Source organism: Schistocerca serialis, chromosome 7, assembly GCF_023864345.2.
Source record: "Schistocerca serialis cubense isolate TAMUIC-IGC-003099 chromosome 7, iqSchSeri2.2, whole genome shotgun sequence".
NCBI lineage: Eukaryota > Metazoa > Arthropoda > Insecta > Orthoptera > Acrididae > Schistocerca > Schistocerca serialis.
In genome coordinates this window covers 103,958,361-103,976,248 of record NC_064644.1, presented here as the reverse complement: position 1 = coordinate 103,976,248, position 17,888 = coordinate 103,958,361, and positions in this window count along the sequence as shown.

Genomic DNA, 17,888 nt, shown 5'->3' with positions numbered 1-17,888 from the left:
GCGACTGGTCATTGATGTAATATGGACGTCAGATTAAACTAGGCATATGTATCAATGACGTTTACTATGCTGCCGATCTAATTGAACAAAAAATATTGACAGTTGCGTAATTTATCTTGCACAACGCACAGTTATGAGAGCATGGACTTGGGCTTCAGTTACGGCTCGGATTTCACCCAACTCTTGTAACATAACGAAATTGCTCAAGAAATCAGCTACAGAGAAGTTTTAGAAAGTACCATGGGGGTTGGGTCCGGCTGCAGTGGCCAGAGGGGAGAGCCGTTAAGTGATGTCGCTTTCAAGGCAGGCTGCATGCAACAACACAGGACAGGTAAGGAGTGTACAATAGAAGGGTTTCCCTTATAGGTTGTCAGCGGCGGACTTGCAGCCTGGTCTAGGGTACTAGTCTGGTACAATGACGGCTTTTGTTGCAGTATGAAAGATGTCATATTGAAATACTTCATGATTCTGTAATATTCAGTGATTCACAGTACAATAAACCCGAAAACAACAGCGTGCTTTTATCACTGAGGGGCACTTATTAAGACTTTCATATTATAAATATCATAAAAGCTGAAGAAGTTAAATGAACACTTCATGCCATCTTTATAAATGAAGTATCAAATGATACCTCAGGACTTTAGTTACAATCCCTGAATTATTGTGTTTTATATCCTTTTATTAAAAAAATGTTTCAGATCATAGTATTCTCCACAGATAAACAGCAAACGAAAGCAGTTTGACAACTTTCAGGCCTATCCATGAGTGACCATTTAACATTAGTCTCAATTATTAATAGTTTGCGAATGATAACTGAAGCATATTTTAGTCAGTATTAAAACCATTCTAATTCAAAAACAGTAAATGATTCGTAAAATTTAATACCATCAATAGATTGACCATGAAAAGACACATCAGTTGAGTATGTCAAACTTATATTTCATATGTTTTAAGGTGTATTCTTTATTGTTTGTTATAAGTATGTATGCAGTAGGTCATGTTTAGTTAATTATCCACGTTTTTATGTACAATATCATGGCTGGTCCTACAGAAGTGCCTGAAAATGTTCAACAGTTTGCCCACATGTTTAATCTGTAACTTTATTATTGTGCAAATGGTAGTCTATTTTACAAATTTTAACAAAAAGTGCTATTTGATGGGAGAGCGATTGCTTCTCATTCGTGTGAGCGGTAAGGTGCTCAGACTTTCTGATATGTGATGGGGCTCTTGGAAGCAACGTACGATATCTCGGAGATGCAGAGTTGGGATATTCATGTCGAGATATGATAGAGGGAACATCTCCTGTCAAGGCGGGGCAAACGGAAGACTTGGAGTGGAAGTTATAGAGAGGAAAGACTGGATGTTGCAGAGACGTTATTGCATTAAAGATATCATTCTTGAGCAAGTAGCAGCCGAAACAAAACTGGCGTGCTACAAATCAGAGTGTGGAATGTCAAATCCCTTAATGAAGCAGGTAGGCTACAGAATTTAAAACGGAAAAAGGACAGGTGACAGTTAGATATAGTGGGAAATAGAATGGGGATAATGCAGGACAATGTTTAATAATGAATATACAAATGGGAACACAGATAAGCTACTGTGAACAGTATTGTGAACGTATAATTACAGCCAAGAATGACATGTAGTCCACTCCCACCACAGTAGTAGAAGTTTATATACCAACTAGCTCCGCATATGATGAAGAGATTTAAGAAATGTACGATCAGATAAAAGAAATTATTCAGATATTTAAGGGAGACGAAAATTTAATAGTCATGGGGAAATGGAATTCGATAGTAAAGAAAGGAAGAGAAGGAAAAGTCGTAAGTGAATATAGACTGGGAGAAAGGAATGAAAGAGGAAGCAGCTTGATAGAATTTTGCACAGAGCATAATTTAATCATAGCTTACATTAGGTCTAAGAACCATGAAAGAAGGTTGTATACGTTGAAGAGACCTGGAGACACTGGAAGGTTTCAGACTGATTATATAAGGGTTTGAAAGAGATTCAGGAACCTCGTTTTAAATTGTAAGACATTTCAAGCGGCAGATGTGGACTCTGACCACAATTTCTAGGTTAATGAACTGTAGAAACTTCAAAAAGGTAGGAATTTAAGGAGATGGGACCTGGATAAACCGAGGTTGTAGACAGTTTCTGAGATAGCATTAGGGAACGATTGACAAGAACAGGGGAAAGGAACATAACAGAAGAAGAATGGGTAGCGTTGAGAGATGAAATACTGAAAGCAGCAGAGGATTAAGTGGGTAAAAAAACGAGAGCTAGTAAAAATCCTTGGGTAACTAAAGAGACATTGAATTTAACTGATGAAAAGAGAAAATATAAAAATGCCCGAAATGAAGCAAGAAAAAGGGAATACAAACATGTCAAGAACGAGATCGACAAGAAGTGCGAAACGGCTAAGCAGGAATACCTAGAGGACAAATGTAACGATGTAGAAGCATATATCACTATGGCTAAGATAGATGCCGCCAACAGGAAAATTAAAACGACCTTTGGAGAAAAGAGAAGCACCTCTATGAATATTAATAGCTCAGATGGCAAACCAGTCCTAAGGAAAGAAGGGAAAGCAGTGAAGTGGAAAGAATATGTAGAGGGTCTACACAAGCGAGATATACTGGAAGGCAATGTTACGGAAAAGGAAGAGGACGTAGATGAAGATGAGATGAGAGATATGATACTGCGTGAAGAATCTAACAGAGCACTGACTGATCTATGTCGAAGCTAGGCCCAGGAGTAGACAGCATTACCTTAGAACTACTGGCAGCCTTGGGAGAGCCAGCCATGACGAAATTCTTCCATCTGGTGAGCAAGATGCATGAGACAGGTAAAACACCCTCAGACTTCAAGAAGAATATAACAATAGCAATCTCGAAGAAAGCAGGTGTTGACAAATGTGAAAATTATCGAACTATCGGCTTAATAAGTCACGGCTGCAAAATACTTATACGAATTCTTTACAGACGAATGGAAAAACTGGTAGAAGCCGAACTCGGGGAAGATCAGTTTGGATTCCGTAGAAATATTGGAACACGTGAGGCAATACTGATCCTACGACTTATCTAAGAAGCTAGATTAAGGAAAAGGTAAACCTACGTTTATAGCATTTGTAGAATTAGAGAAAGCTTTTGACAATGTTGACTGGCATACTCTTTTTCAAATTATAAAGGTGACAGGGGTAAAATACAGGGAGCGAAGGGAAATTTACAATTTATACGGAAACCGGATGGCATTTATAAGAGTCGAGGGGCAGCAACGGGAAGCAGTGGTTGAGGAGGCAGTTAGGCAGGTTTCTAGCTTATCCCCGAAGTTATTCAGTCTGTATACTGAGCAAGCAGTAAAGGAAATAAAAAAAATTTGGAGTAAGAATAAAAGTCCATTTTAATTCTGTCAGAAACAGCAAAGGTCCTGGAAGAGCGGCTGAACGGAATGGACAGTGTCTTGAAAGGAATATATAAGACAAACATCAACAGAAGCAAAACGACGATAATTGAATGTATTAGAATCAAATCAGTTGATGCTGAGAGAATTAGGTTGGGACACGAGACTCTTGAAGTTTCAGAGGAGTTTTGCTATTTTGGCAGCAAAATAACTGATGATGCTCGAAGTAGAGAGGATATAAAATGAAGACTGGCGATGGCAAGCAAAGCGTTTCTGATGAAAAGAAATTGAAACTTCCTGGCAGATTAAAACGGTGTGCCGGACTGAGAGTCAAACTCGACACCTTTGCCTTTCCCGCGCAAGTGCTCTACAAACTGAGCTACCCAAGAACAACACACGCCCCGTCCTCAGAGCTTTAATTCCACCATTACCTTGTCTCATACCTTCCAAACTTCACAGAAGCTCTCCTGCGAACCTTGCAGAACTAGCACTCCTGAAAGAAAGGATACTGCGGAGACATGGCTTAGCCACAGCCTGGGGGATGTTTCCAGAATGAGATTTTCACTCTGCAGCGGAGTGTGCGCTGATATGAAACTTCCTGGAAGATTAAAACTGTGTGCCCGACCGAGACTCGAACTCGGGACCTTTGCCTTTCGCGGGCAAGTGCTCTCTACCAAGACAGATAGATCACGTAACTTCCGAGGAGGTACTGAACAGAAAAGGAGAGGAAACAAATTGGAGCACAACTTGACTAGAAGAAGGGATCGGTTGGTAGGGCACATTTTGAGACATCAACGAATCACCAATTTAGCACTGGAGGGAAGTGCAGATGGTAAAAATCGCAGAGAGCGACCAAGAGATGAACCTAGTAAGCAGATTAGTTACTTGGCGATGAAGAGGCTTTCACAGGATAGAATAGCATGTCGAGCTGCAATAAACCAGTCTTTGGACTGAAGACCACAACACAGCAGTCGACACTACTTGAGAAGTTGCTCGTATTAAATGAAATTCTGAGGCAAGTGAGACTTTAACTAAGAGAACTATTATAAACTTTAACTGTGTACTATCGTCATAAGATGTACTTCTAAGAACTTCGACGTGACTTACTTGGTGTTCTGGGATTATTTGTGCCTAGTAAAAGCATGGGCTTCGTTATTTATTGAACTAGTGGTGATTTATCGATTTCTGTATAATGTTATACAATTCTGTTTATGAAGATTTACATAGACTTAATTGCAGTTGTATATTTATCTATATAAAGCTCAAAGCTTAATTACTGTAGGACCATCATTTCTAGATGCTCTTTCATGCCACTGGTTGAATAAACCATCATTTTATTCGCAAAAATTTGTGGTGTCACCTACATCAGTTAATTATCAACTTCTTTATTGGCATTCATCATTATCCATATAATTTAAATTTGTGTTTATTTCAATTTCGCTTTACTTTCCATTGCTTTTGCCATATGACTAGAGGATCACAACTTCGAAACGTTACTTCAGCTGTCTCAGCTAACTGGCTTGAAAGCAGATGTGCACCGACCGGCCCAACGACTACGTTGGGTCACATTTTCTGAACAAAGCCGTGCGTAGCTGAAATCCTTTAATTTTGGTACATAGCAAATATGGTTTCTCATCAACGAATTTGATTAGAAAGTCTATCCATAATTAACTTAATTTTGTAGATTGGACAGTACGTAAGCTCCGAGTTGACAGACGAAAAGGAACATTTCAAACTGTCAGCCAGTGTGAAGACCACTTCACATGGATTACATGTGGACTAAGCATGGATGGAGGAAGAAACTGACAGCGTATACAGGGTATCCCAAAAGTAACAATTCATTTTCATGTAACAGTTGAATAGCATAGGAAACATACATCTATATGAGAACAGCATATATGGGCATGAGGAATGATTTAAGTTCAACGTGGCTACCCTGAATGTTAACACAGTGAGACCACCCTTCCGCAGGAGCTCAGAACATGTCCCGCATTTGATAAGGTGTGATGGTATTAACTACCTCCACAATCTGATCATGCAGCTGACCGATTGCTCTGATTTTTACCTTTACACAAGGTGCTTGATGTAAACTCCAAAAGTTACTGACGATAAGGCAGATATTTCTCCTTGTTGGTGACACTTTTCCATATCTTTGGTGGTACAGTTCATGCAACTACACAAAAATTTTATCATCAAGGTTCCAGGAAACAATAGCTATTCTTTCATCAATAGAGAGCATCTCAAACGTCTGTGAAGGAATTAATGAAAAACGAATCGTTACGTTTGGGCCACCGTGCACTGAAAGGAACCAGCTTGCCATTCATCTTAGATAGTTTAGGAAGAGCATTGGACACTCATATCGGACAGCTGGTCTGTGATTTAAACTGTGCTGCATCCAAGTGGGAAGTTGCTTTGGAAGTAATATGCAGTTATAACATGCTTTCGCATCTGGAATGATAGCTAGGATCATTTTCCGTCTCAGAAGTTTGGAAAACAGTTTAATTAGAGCAAGGACATAAGGCAGTAACTAAGACTTTCTCCCTCCTTTCATAGTGTACGACGCTGATTTGGTCATGTCGAGGGGTAAACCAAGAAAGAGAAGTTTGTTCCCCGCTGAATCCTTTGTATCTACTCTAGAACCAACTCTGATAAGCGTCCAAGAACTATGGACAATCGTCAGAAATTATTTCGACGAGAAATTAAAATCCGACCTCGTTTTCAGATAAATTTTGTTTCGTTAGAAATTTTCCATATCTGACGTCTATCTCTTACAAAACGAAATATTACGTATACACAGAATGAGATACATCGTTCACCACATCAGACTGTCAATGTGTCTACACAGCTGTTCAGAACACAGAATGAACTAGTGGTACTGTTGCACAGGAAAGAGGGCTCTGATTGGCTCCCAAGAGCTATTTTGATCGAAGGCGTGTTGCCGTCAAGTGTTTACATGCGAAGCTTTCGTATGGAAACCTTTCATTTAGTGAGAGAGATCTTCTGCCATCCTTCCCACGCCGCACCACTACTTATTAACCATGACAAAATGCATAAGATTAGGTATTTTTTAAACGTGTTTACGAAATTATATTTGGTTGTAATCAAAAGGTCTGCTGAATTTGGCCAGCGAGATTCCTAGGCTGGCAGAAGCAGCTATGTTTTGGGGATTGAAACCATAACGCTTGCCACGGGGACATAAAAGAGTACACTTGCTCCAGATCGTTGCAGAGTACCGCCAAAAGAAATGTCTCCGACTTGGAAACGAGTATAAAGGTCGAGTTGGACTCCAATTGTCGTTCTCACTCATTCCTTCTAAGAGTGATAAGCATGAGCCATAGATCCAATCACTGAACGGAGGGGCATGTGAAGCTGTTTAATTTACATTACGGTTTAATTCTGCCGTTTTAACATTAACAGCCAGATAGTTGTACCCATCATGCACTTTGGAGAATCAGTTGGTGTTCGTACATGCTTTCCCGGGGTTCTTTCTTCAAATGATTAATCATTTTAGCAATCACTGGCCATATTTCTGATATACTTTTACGTTACGCATTCACGGGTCCACCCACCAGTTCTAAGGGAGTAGTTCATGATTATATCCTGTTGTTCATTTACTAACTGTTTATATGCTCAGTCCAGTCGCTAAATCATATTATTCTATGCCTTGTGATAATAAAGGAAATTGTTATAGTGATCATTAATTTCCTTTGGCAGTTAGATGAGCCTCTTCATTAATAGATCCTTGTGATGTGTGGTTCCCATATTTTCGTGGTACGTAGGGCCACGCCTGCTAGTTTTCATTCAATAAGACGTTGTTAGTTGCGCGACACTATGTCTCTTAAATCTACTTGATCGTATGGAGAGTTCCCCTTTCCTGTGGGTCACCTCACAACAAATCATCAGAACACTACGTTCGTTACGACGGCATACAATGCAACATTATTAGTCAAAATCCTGACTGACTTCGGAAACTGGATGTGAAAGTTCCACTTAAGACAAATATGACGGTTAAATGAAGACGACACAAAAGGGAACTGTATCTAACAACAAGAAAGAGTAATGACCCAGAAACAGCCAAATATTATAAAAACTACATTACTATATCAAGAAAGGTAAATAAATAAGTCCAGAAGCATGTGCATCATGTCTGAGATTAATACCGCTGATATCAAAATCAAAACAATTTGGAATATTATTACAAGGGAGACAGGGCAACCAAGAGTACAAGATGACGGCATTACCATCAAAGCGAATGGAAACTTGACAAACAACAAGCTGGAAGTCGAAAACATTTTGAATAATCATTTTTTAAATGTTGTAGATAAAATAGGATCTAAATGTTGTTGTTGTGTGGGGAAGGAGACCAGACAGCGTGGTCATCGGTCTCATCGGATTAGGGAAGGATGGGGAAGGAAGTCGGCCGTGCCCTTTCAGAGGAACCATCCCGGCATTTGCCTGGAGTGATTTAGGGAAATCACGGAAAACCTAAATCAGGATGGCCGGACGCGGGATTGAACCGTCGTCCTCCCGAATGCGAGTCCAGTGTCTAACCACTGCGCCACCTCGCTCGGTCTAGGATCTAAATGTTCATTAGATGAAGCAAGGCAGTTAATGGAAGAGGCCTTACCTACACAATTTGTTACAATTGAAATTCCACCCACCTATCCTTCTGAAATCAGGAAGATAATAAACACTCTCAAGAATAAAAGCTCACATGGAATTGATGGTATTTCCAGCAGGATAATGAACGCTTGTTCCCACGAGATAAGTGGAATTCTTAACCACATATGTAATAGCTCTCTGAAGCAGGGTATTTTCCCAAATAGACTGAAGTATGCCATTCTTAAACCACTGCATAAAAAAGGGGATACGCCAAATGTCAACAAATATCTACCGCCCGGTCTCTCTTCTGACTGCCTTATCCAAAATTCTTGAAAAAGTAATGTATTGTACAGTAGCTTCACACCTTTGTAAAAATAAAGTTTTAACATAATGTCAGTTTGGTTTCCAGAAAGGTTTTTCAACGGAAAATTCTATATATACTTTCACTAATCTCTCAAAGGCTTTTGACTGTGTAAATCACGGAATACTTCTAGATAAGCTCAAGTACTGTGGTATTAATGGGACAGCGCTCAAATGGTTTAAATCATACCTAACTGGAAGAGTGCACAAAGTTGAAATCAGCAGTTCACATAATACGCAAGAAACTGGTGATTTATCAAACTGGGGAACAATCAAGAATGGGGTGCAGCAATGTTCGGTCTTGGGTCCTCTGCTGTTCTTAATTTATATTAATGACTTGCCATTCTATATTCACGAAGATGCAAAGCTGGTACTTTTTGCTGATGATACAAGTATAGCTATCACACCCAACAGACAAGAAGCAACTGATGAAATTGTAAACAATGTTTTTCAAAACATCGTTAAGTGATTCTCTGCAAATGGGCTGTCATTAAACTTTGACAAAACACAGTATATACAGTTCCACACAGTAAATGGAATGACACCATTCATAAATAAATATAGACTTCGACCAGAAATCGGTAGCTAAGGTAGAATATTCAAATTTTCTAGGTGTATACATAGATGAGGGGTTCAACTGGAAAAAACACACTGAAGATCTGCTGAAACGCTTGAATTCAGCTACTTACGCTATTAGGCTCATTGCAAATTTTGGCGATGTACATCTCAGTAAATTAGCTTACCACGCCTATTTTCATTCTCTGATTTCGTACGACATCATATTCTGGGGTAACTCATCATTGAATAAAAGAGTGTTCATTGCACAAAAACGTGTAATCAGAATAATTCCTGGAGCTCATCCAAGTTCATCCTGCAGACACATATTTAAGGACTTACAGATCTTCACTGTAGCCTCACAATATATATATATATATATATATATTCACTTATGAAATTTGTTATTAACAATCCGAATGAATTCAAAAGTAATAGCAGAGTACATGGCCACAACACTAGGAGAAAGGATGATATTCACTACTCAAGGTTAAATCTAACTTTGGCTCAGAAGGGGGTAAATTATGCTGCCACAAAAGTCTTAGGTCACTTACCTAATAGCATCAAAAGTCTGACAGATAGCCATATAGCATTTAAAAGGAAATTAAAATAATTTCTGAAATGCAACTTATTATACTCATTAGATGAATGTTTAGATATAGTAAGTGGGTAATTTCCCCAACCCCCACCAAAAAAATTAAAAATATTGTCATGTAATATTTTGAGTAAAGTAATATCTTGTATAGACTTCTTTTATTATCCGACGCGTTCCACATCATTACGAAGTGTATTCATGATCTGTGGAACAAGTACTAATCTAATCTAATCTAATCTATCTTAATGACGACACAATATAGCTTATAATAGGAAAATAAAGTGCAAGTATCCAGGTGTTTACAAATTTACATGAGGAGATGACAGTACACAATATGGTCAAACAGGTAGAAATTTTCGTCAGACTACAGGATATATTCATGCACGCAAACAACAAAAAAGCTGCTGAGCTGTACTTCCTGGGCAACAACGACTGTGTTGAAAATATGGGTGAAATCCTTAGCGTTCTACAACACGAACAAAAGATTCTATTGGAGGAAACGGAATTTTACGTAAATGTGGACAACAAACCCAGCTTAACGTTCAACAAACTGATTGATTTTAATTATAATACGTGTCTTAACAATTACAGAGATTTTATTACACGATGTGGAGATCTGTCGATGCTTGTGCTGATACCTGACTAAGTTTTACCTTAGAACGTAATATTTGGAACATTGTTCAGCTCGCTACGTGTGGAACTGGATGGGTCTGTCGCGAATAGAGGAGCTATGTGACTACACTGCTGGCGAAACCAAAACTGAGCAAGCACCAGTTTAGCAATAAAAGATACTTCAATATGTGCCACCTATAAAGACACCAGCCTACATCGATACACAAGAAAAAACGAAACTTACCTTTTATATGGTTTTATGATTAGTTTTGTACTATATGGTGTTGATTCCACGAACCTGTTACGGTGTCGTAATAGGAGGAGAGGTGTACTTCTACGTGGCGCGTCACAGGTGGCGGATAGGGGAGTCCTCACCAGCGTGCTGGCGGACTTGAGCGAAATAAAATAGCTCTCGCGGAGCAAACACACATCCCATCAATCTCATTTTTCACCATCCATAATTCAACCATCGCCTTTCCATATCACATCTGGAATTGTAAACCGTGACCTTGGTGAGACACTTGATCATTGATCAGCTAATCAAACAAATATGAGGAATCTTCTATTGAAAGAATACACCGGTTTGGACAGTCACGACGAGATATTCGAGGTGAAGACACCATTCGGCTACGGTAGAGTGTCACATAGAGGACAAAGGCGAGTCGGAGCGCCTAGTGATGCACTGAATGAACAAACAAACATGCAACATATTCCACATAAGAATGTGCTATAATTTAACAAACCAGGAAGATTTTCATATTTTGCAACAGTAAATATTAATTCTTTAAGGGAAGTTGGTAAATTGAAACACTAAACAGATGTCTTACATCAACAGAACATAGTTATCACAACCCTTCAAGAGTTACGCAATACTGACCAGGATATGATCGAAACAGGAGGATATCGACTATATAAGGGACCACCAGGAGGAAGGGTAATAAAAAATCTTCCTCAATTCTGTGTGGGTTTCTTGGTACACAATAGAATATTGGATTCCATTGAAGATTTTTCATCCAATTCCTCAAGAATAGCATTGTTAACAATTAAGTTGGAAAACAAAAGATACACACTGATAAATATTCATGCTCCAACTAATGTTAAAAATAGAACTGAAAAGTATGGAACAGAAAAATTATGGGATGAGCTTGACCAACTAGTAAGAACCATACCAGAAACTAACATTAAAATTCTGCTTCAAGACCGTAATGCGAAGATAGGACGAAGGAAGAAATTTCGAGATGTGGTGGGCCGATGGCCAGCGCATAAACTTACAAACAACAATGGGGAACGGTTAATTGAATTTTGTACGAGAAATGGATTGGTTTTGAAGACAACCAGGTTTAAGAGAAGACCACATAAGTTAATGGCATGGAAATGTCGTAACATCAAGCTAGGAGAGTTCCAGATAGATCATGTGGCCATGGATCAGAAATTCCAAAAGGAAATCTATAACGTTAAAGTGATGCGTGACGTCGATGTTGATTCAGACCACTACATTTCAATAATAAAATCAAACTGACACCTAAAAGAAAAAAACAAACCTCAAAAGTTAGATTCAAAGAGAACATATGACCCTAGTTATATTATTAATAATCAGATATATTACGAGAGATCAAGAATACCTTTAAGTGACAATCTAGAAGCCATTGTCAATTGATTAAAAACCTTGGCTGAAGAAGTAGCTCCTGTACGGAAACGCAAGAAACATGTTTGGTGGAATCATGAATGTGATGTAGCGATTCAACGTAGACATAAGGCCAGGTTAAATGACCAACAAAAGAGAACTGAAAGCTCCAGGGAGGAATTAATAAATGCTAGACGATCAACCGCCAAAGAAATTAGAAGGGCCAAAAGGCAATTTCATAAAGACTCGCTGAAATCTGTCGAGGATGCCTTCAATCGCCACAAGGCAAGAGATTACTACCAGACATTCAAACAGTATCAGTCGAAATACACTCCACCTACTCTTATGATGAGGGATACAAACGGAAAGGTAGTACGTAACAATTATGACAATTCAATGATACTGGCCAAATATTTCAAACAATTACTAAGTAGCGCGGAACGTGAACATCATTTGGAATTTGACCCCTAGCCAAGACAGAAAACGCACTTAGAAAAAGTTATACCACCACAGCCAGATGAAGTACAAGCAGCGATTAACTCACTTCGGAATTATAAAGCAGCATCTGAGAACCAACTAGTGGCACAACTTTGGAAATATGCAAATGTATGAATTATTCTGAACTTACACAAACATCTTACTGACATTTGGAGTACTGAGAAGTTACCAGAGGAATGGAATATTGCAATAATCCATCCACTACACAAAACAAGGAGACAGACTGGATCCAAATAATTATAGGTTTTTTTCCCAAGGTTCTGTGTTTGAGAATTCATGAACAGCTTGATGGTGAACTAGGCGAATATCAAGGAGGCTTTCGCCCAGGACGAAGCTGTCTTAATCAAATTATTAGTCTCAAATGGATAATGAAACATCAAATGGTCAGGGAGAAGAAAGTAGTGATCACGTTTGTCGATTTTAAAAAAGCCTTCGATAGTATCCATCGTGAATCTTTACTGTCAATTCTTAAAGAATTTGGTTTACATCAGAAACTTGTCAACCTCGTTGCAGTCACCCGTCGAAATACTAAAGCTAGAGTAAGGTTCAGAAATGCATACTGGCCTTCGACAAGGCGTTGGATTGTCTCCATTATTTTTCAATTTTATGCTGGAAAAAATAATGCGTGAATGGAACAAGATGTGCCCACCATCTCTTAAGATTGGAAGAAAGATTCAACTTAACTGTCTTGCATTTGCAGATGATTTGGCGCTGTTGGCAAACAATATTGATGAAGCAACCGTTCAGATAGAACAACTAGAACGATTAGCGGCAAAGGTAAGATTGCAAATTTCGTTTCAGAAAACAGAAATGATGCCCTGTCTCCCAGTTGACACATCCCATATCATACTCCATAATGATCAAAAAATTAAGGTAGTAAAAAAGTTTAAATATCTTGGTGAGATTATTCCTTGGAATGTTAATGATAGAGCATCAATAGATAGTAAAACATTATAACTTCAGCGAGCCCAGAGAACCACGTGGCCAGCCTACAAAAAACGATCTCTCACAATAAATGCTAAATTTCGAGATTACTCCTCCGTCGTTAAACCGGAAGCAACATATGCAAGTGAAACACTATTCAGACAAAATGCTAAAGAAACAACTTACAAGTTGCAGAAAGTTGATCGAAGAATACACCGAACAATTATCAGTAAGAAATACCAAGTTAATGGCCAGTGGAGACATTTTCCCGATTCAGAAGTGTATAAAGAAAGTGAATCCATTACTGATACAAAGCGGAAAAGAAGGATTGCATTTTTCGGCCACATATCTCGCCTACCAAATACTAAAATCCTGAAGCAGCTTTTTGACTACTTCTGGAACTGTAAAAAAAAAAAAAAATCTAGTTTAAAGAAATACAAAGTGATCTGGCTGAACTGAACATCGCCACACACCAAATTCAACAAAGACAAGAGAAACTGCTACTGAAGAACAAATACACACAGTTGGCATTCAAACTATCAGATGGGAAGAAGTATGTCATATCTGCAGAAGAACGAGCAGCCAGATCACAGCGAATGAAGAAGATTTGGGAAACAAAGATTGCTGACTGCTATGACTTAAACTTAATTATTGTAAACTCTGCTGTATTATGTTTGATTTTAGTGCTCGAATATGGGCGTAAACTATGTAAATAAATAAATAAATATGGTGTTAATAAGTCTGCTTAAAATTTTAGTGAAGGTAGGTAATTATGATAACCAGACTTCGGCACCGTAAAATGGTAGCCTTATTTTTATAAAATTCTTATATTTTAATACATTTTATTCGTATTTTTTCCTCTGTAATAAATCGTACCGTTAACATAAATACTCACTTCACTCTTTAGACAGTAAAGCCAGAGTCTGACATACGATCACATAAAATCACAACGTTTTGGGTGATGACCTCTCCGTTGTAACGGAGAGCAGTATCTGACGCCAGTGGTGGCAACCGTTCTGCTCTGTTTTAGGTAACCCAGTACATATACTTAGAACTGTGGGTTTCACTTATTACCACAACTAGAAGACAGATAATGATTAATGGTTTTGTTCGTTTTCAGTCTTGTCTTAGAGCTGCAGTCTGACTAACTCAAAGAAAACCGACTTTCACAACTAAAACAAATGTTGATATACTCAGTTCTCTACGCATAATTATTAACTGTGGTCTGAATTTTGATGTATCTTTGATTAAATCAACTTTGTTTAAGTCCTTATGAAGTACTGCTAGCCAGTTGTTTCGGTCTCTCATCGATAAACCAATGTTAACAGCTTTAGTTGTGAAACTTTTACCTTCAGTCTAAGCAAATGACCACAAAATAGTAATCTCCATTATCTGCCTATATCCGTAGTTGCTTCCATATCTTTACAGATATCTTTAATTTTCTCTTAATTTAGATTCGATTTTTAATTTTATATCTACCATGCCCTATGGAATTATTGGTATGAATTCCGCCATCAATAATCATCATTTCTGACTGAGAAGTGTTTCTGTTTTGGCAAAAGGATTAAAATGCATTTTTTAATATGATTTTTTTCTTTGGTCCATATATGTCTGCTATTTGTAGTTACGCACCAACAATGTGACGCTGCACTCGGGCGCCCGACTCATGTTTCGTAAGAGGGCGACTCAGATCCTCGCCTGACCACCCAGATGTAGACCGTGATTTTCCTAAACAGCCGAAGGCAAATGCAGGATTGCTTTCTTTGAAATGGACGTGGCCTACTTCCATCCCCAGTCTGAGGTTGTACCTCCATCTCTAAGGACCCTGGTGTCGATGCGACGTTAAAAGCTAATCTATTTTGTCCTTTTCCAATTCTAGTTTGTTCCTGCTTCTCGATTCAGCCCACGCAGATCAAAAGTATCATTTAAAAAGTTATTCTATTTCCATTTTCAAATTAAAAATTAATAGTCGGACAACAATCTGGTTGCAACCATGTACTGCACCTTCCCGTATGAAATCTGGAGCACACTCCTTGCTGCTATTTTATGAAGTTCCTCTGGTAAGGGGATTCCTTCCTATTACTCGAGAGAACTGCAGTGTTCTTTGACACATCTGCCAACTCTTGTTTTTGCCATGTTATAATCATTTTCTCCTGAAATAAACTGAACAATTGTGGGGTGTGATATCTTTATGTCTCACAACTGAACAGTAGTGGGGTGTGACATCTTTATATCTCACCCCTATCTTCGACTTGAATCATGCAGAAAGTTCTACAAAAATTTTAACTGTGCTATGAGTGCAGCTCTGTTACTTGTAAATTTCCCTAGTCGCCAAATATAAAGTTTCCATCGCTGACACACAATGATTTCGAGGAATGCGCCCATCTTTATACTGGCGCTAATAAAATACTGTTTATAAAACGTTGCAGAAAGAACGTAACGTCTAGCGAAGAAATACTGATCGACAAGAATCGAGATATATCTTTCGACAGTAACTCAAAGTGAACATAATCGTTGCAGTAGTACTAGAGCCATATATTGGCTGTCTTTCTTTCTGCACGTAATATTCAACTTTAAAAGACGGCAATAAAAGTCAGTAATAAGTAAAATCGAATCATTTAACTTGTTTGTTACCAAGTTAGACAGTCAATCGTGTTCCACATATGTAAACACTTTGTTAAACATGCAGGTTTAAATCGAGTGCTCCAGCAAGCATTCTCAGTGCATAAACGCCCCACGTTTTCGCTGTCGAAGCGAGTATTACTCAAGACACAATACAGTTGCATCCATCACTGAAACTGAGGAGCCGAACTCTAGTGTGGTGGGAAATGAAATGATCACATGACATTGTTGGCAGGGAGTTCAGACGCCAAGTGCGTCTTACTTCATTCGACGCCACATTGGGCGACTTGCGCCGCAGATGAGGAGGAAATGATGATGAGGACAACACAACACCCAGTCCCCGAGTAGAGGATAGAGAAAGTCTCCGACCCTGCCGTGAATCGAACCCAGGCCCGTTTGCATGGGGGGGGGGGGGGGGGGGGAGCGAGCACGTTACCACCCAGCTAAGCAGGCGGACAGTGTAGTGGGTAGCAGTTAGTGATGGAAAATTGAATTTCGTTATGAAACAGACGAGTCATGCTGGAACAAGTACGAAGCTTGTTGCAAATTACAGGATCCTAGTTTTGCTCGTGGAAGAGGATGAGGAAGACAATGACAGACCTGCAGTAACCACGTAGGGGAACTCTTTTACTTTCGTCCTATCACATCAAGGGCCTTATTCAGAATTCCACAACCATGAACACTTCAACGTCTCCTGACAGACTATACGCGCTTTAGATGTTTAATATAAAACGTGTTTACCAAATCGTATTTACTCCGGCTACATATTTTTCTCTATAGACTGGCAGGTATAGTCGCGTGCATTATCACGCCGCTTCCGAGAATCAGGGAGGCAAGTTGGTCCCGGATAGAGTCTGCTCGGCGAAATAACTACGAGGGCAGGTGTGCCGGCCAGCTAGAGTAAGGTTTTTAGGCGGTTTCCCACATCCGACTCGGTGAATGCTGTGTTGGTACCCACGTCTGGTCTCACTTACACTTTCCCACACTTTCACACAGGACGACACTAGACGCAGACAGATAGGGTACACAAATACTGTCTTGAGAGGGTAGGGGGTGGCTATACGAAGAGGAACCGGCCATCCGCCTATCAATTACGGAGCCAAATCAAGTTTAGCAGGTCGGCCCCGTGAAGATTCAAGATAATGGAAAAGAAGAAGAAGACGTGTTTCTGTGTGGTTTCTCTTAGTTACAGAATTTTGAATGTTGAGTCCATTATTTGCACTGTTAACGAATCTGAGTGTCTCTATTTAGAATCGAGAAACTGTTTTAAGCTGCAGTGCACTGAGCAACTGCTTGATTATTTGCATAAAAGTCGCATTGCTCCTCTGCGGTCAGTAATTCATCGCCTCGGTGTAACAGCGATTAATGCGTTAGAAAGTGGGTGAGTAGGTTGAGTACGAAACCGTTGATACGATAATGTGAGTGAGACCACGTAATTTAGTCCTGCTATCATTATATGTGCGAAATTTGATCAAAATTGATTTCCAACGTGATAAGACGACGTAATCGCAGTGCGCTCTTCTAAGGTAAGTTTCTGAATCGTTTGCTCAGCGTTAGAGTGATTTTAGAATGTGTGTATTCTGTTGTGACTACAACTTTGGAGCTAAGTGATTGTCTGGAACAATTAAATTATATCCTCTTAACAAATAAAATACATTGCCTGACAAAAAAAGGAAGCATCCCGAAAACATGACCGTATGTCAGTGCTACTTCGTACAAGGACACATACGTACATTGTAACGTCCCCTTGGAAAAATTATACATGACTGTGCTTAAACAGACACACAATATTTTTAGCGCAACGCAATCTGACTTTCAATAATCCTTACAAAAGAATGGCCCTGACTACCATTAACCTATACCTTTCACAAATCACTTACCCCACAAAAATCTTCGTTACTCGAACTACTGCAATACAGCGAGCGCCACTACTGCCAGCTAAATAAAAGATTCAAACTACTGAAGGCACTAACTATTGATAGGCATAGTTAGCAAATGAAAGATTTTGATAGAAAACAAACAATGTATTTACCTTAATAGTGTTCGAAAGTCAAAATACACTCCTGGAAATGGAAAAAAGAACACATTGACACCGGT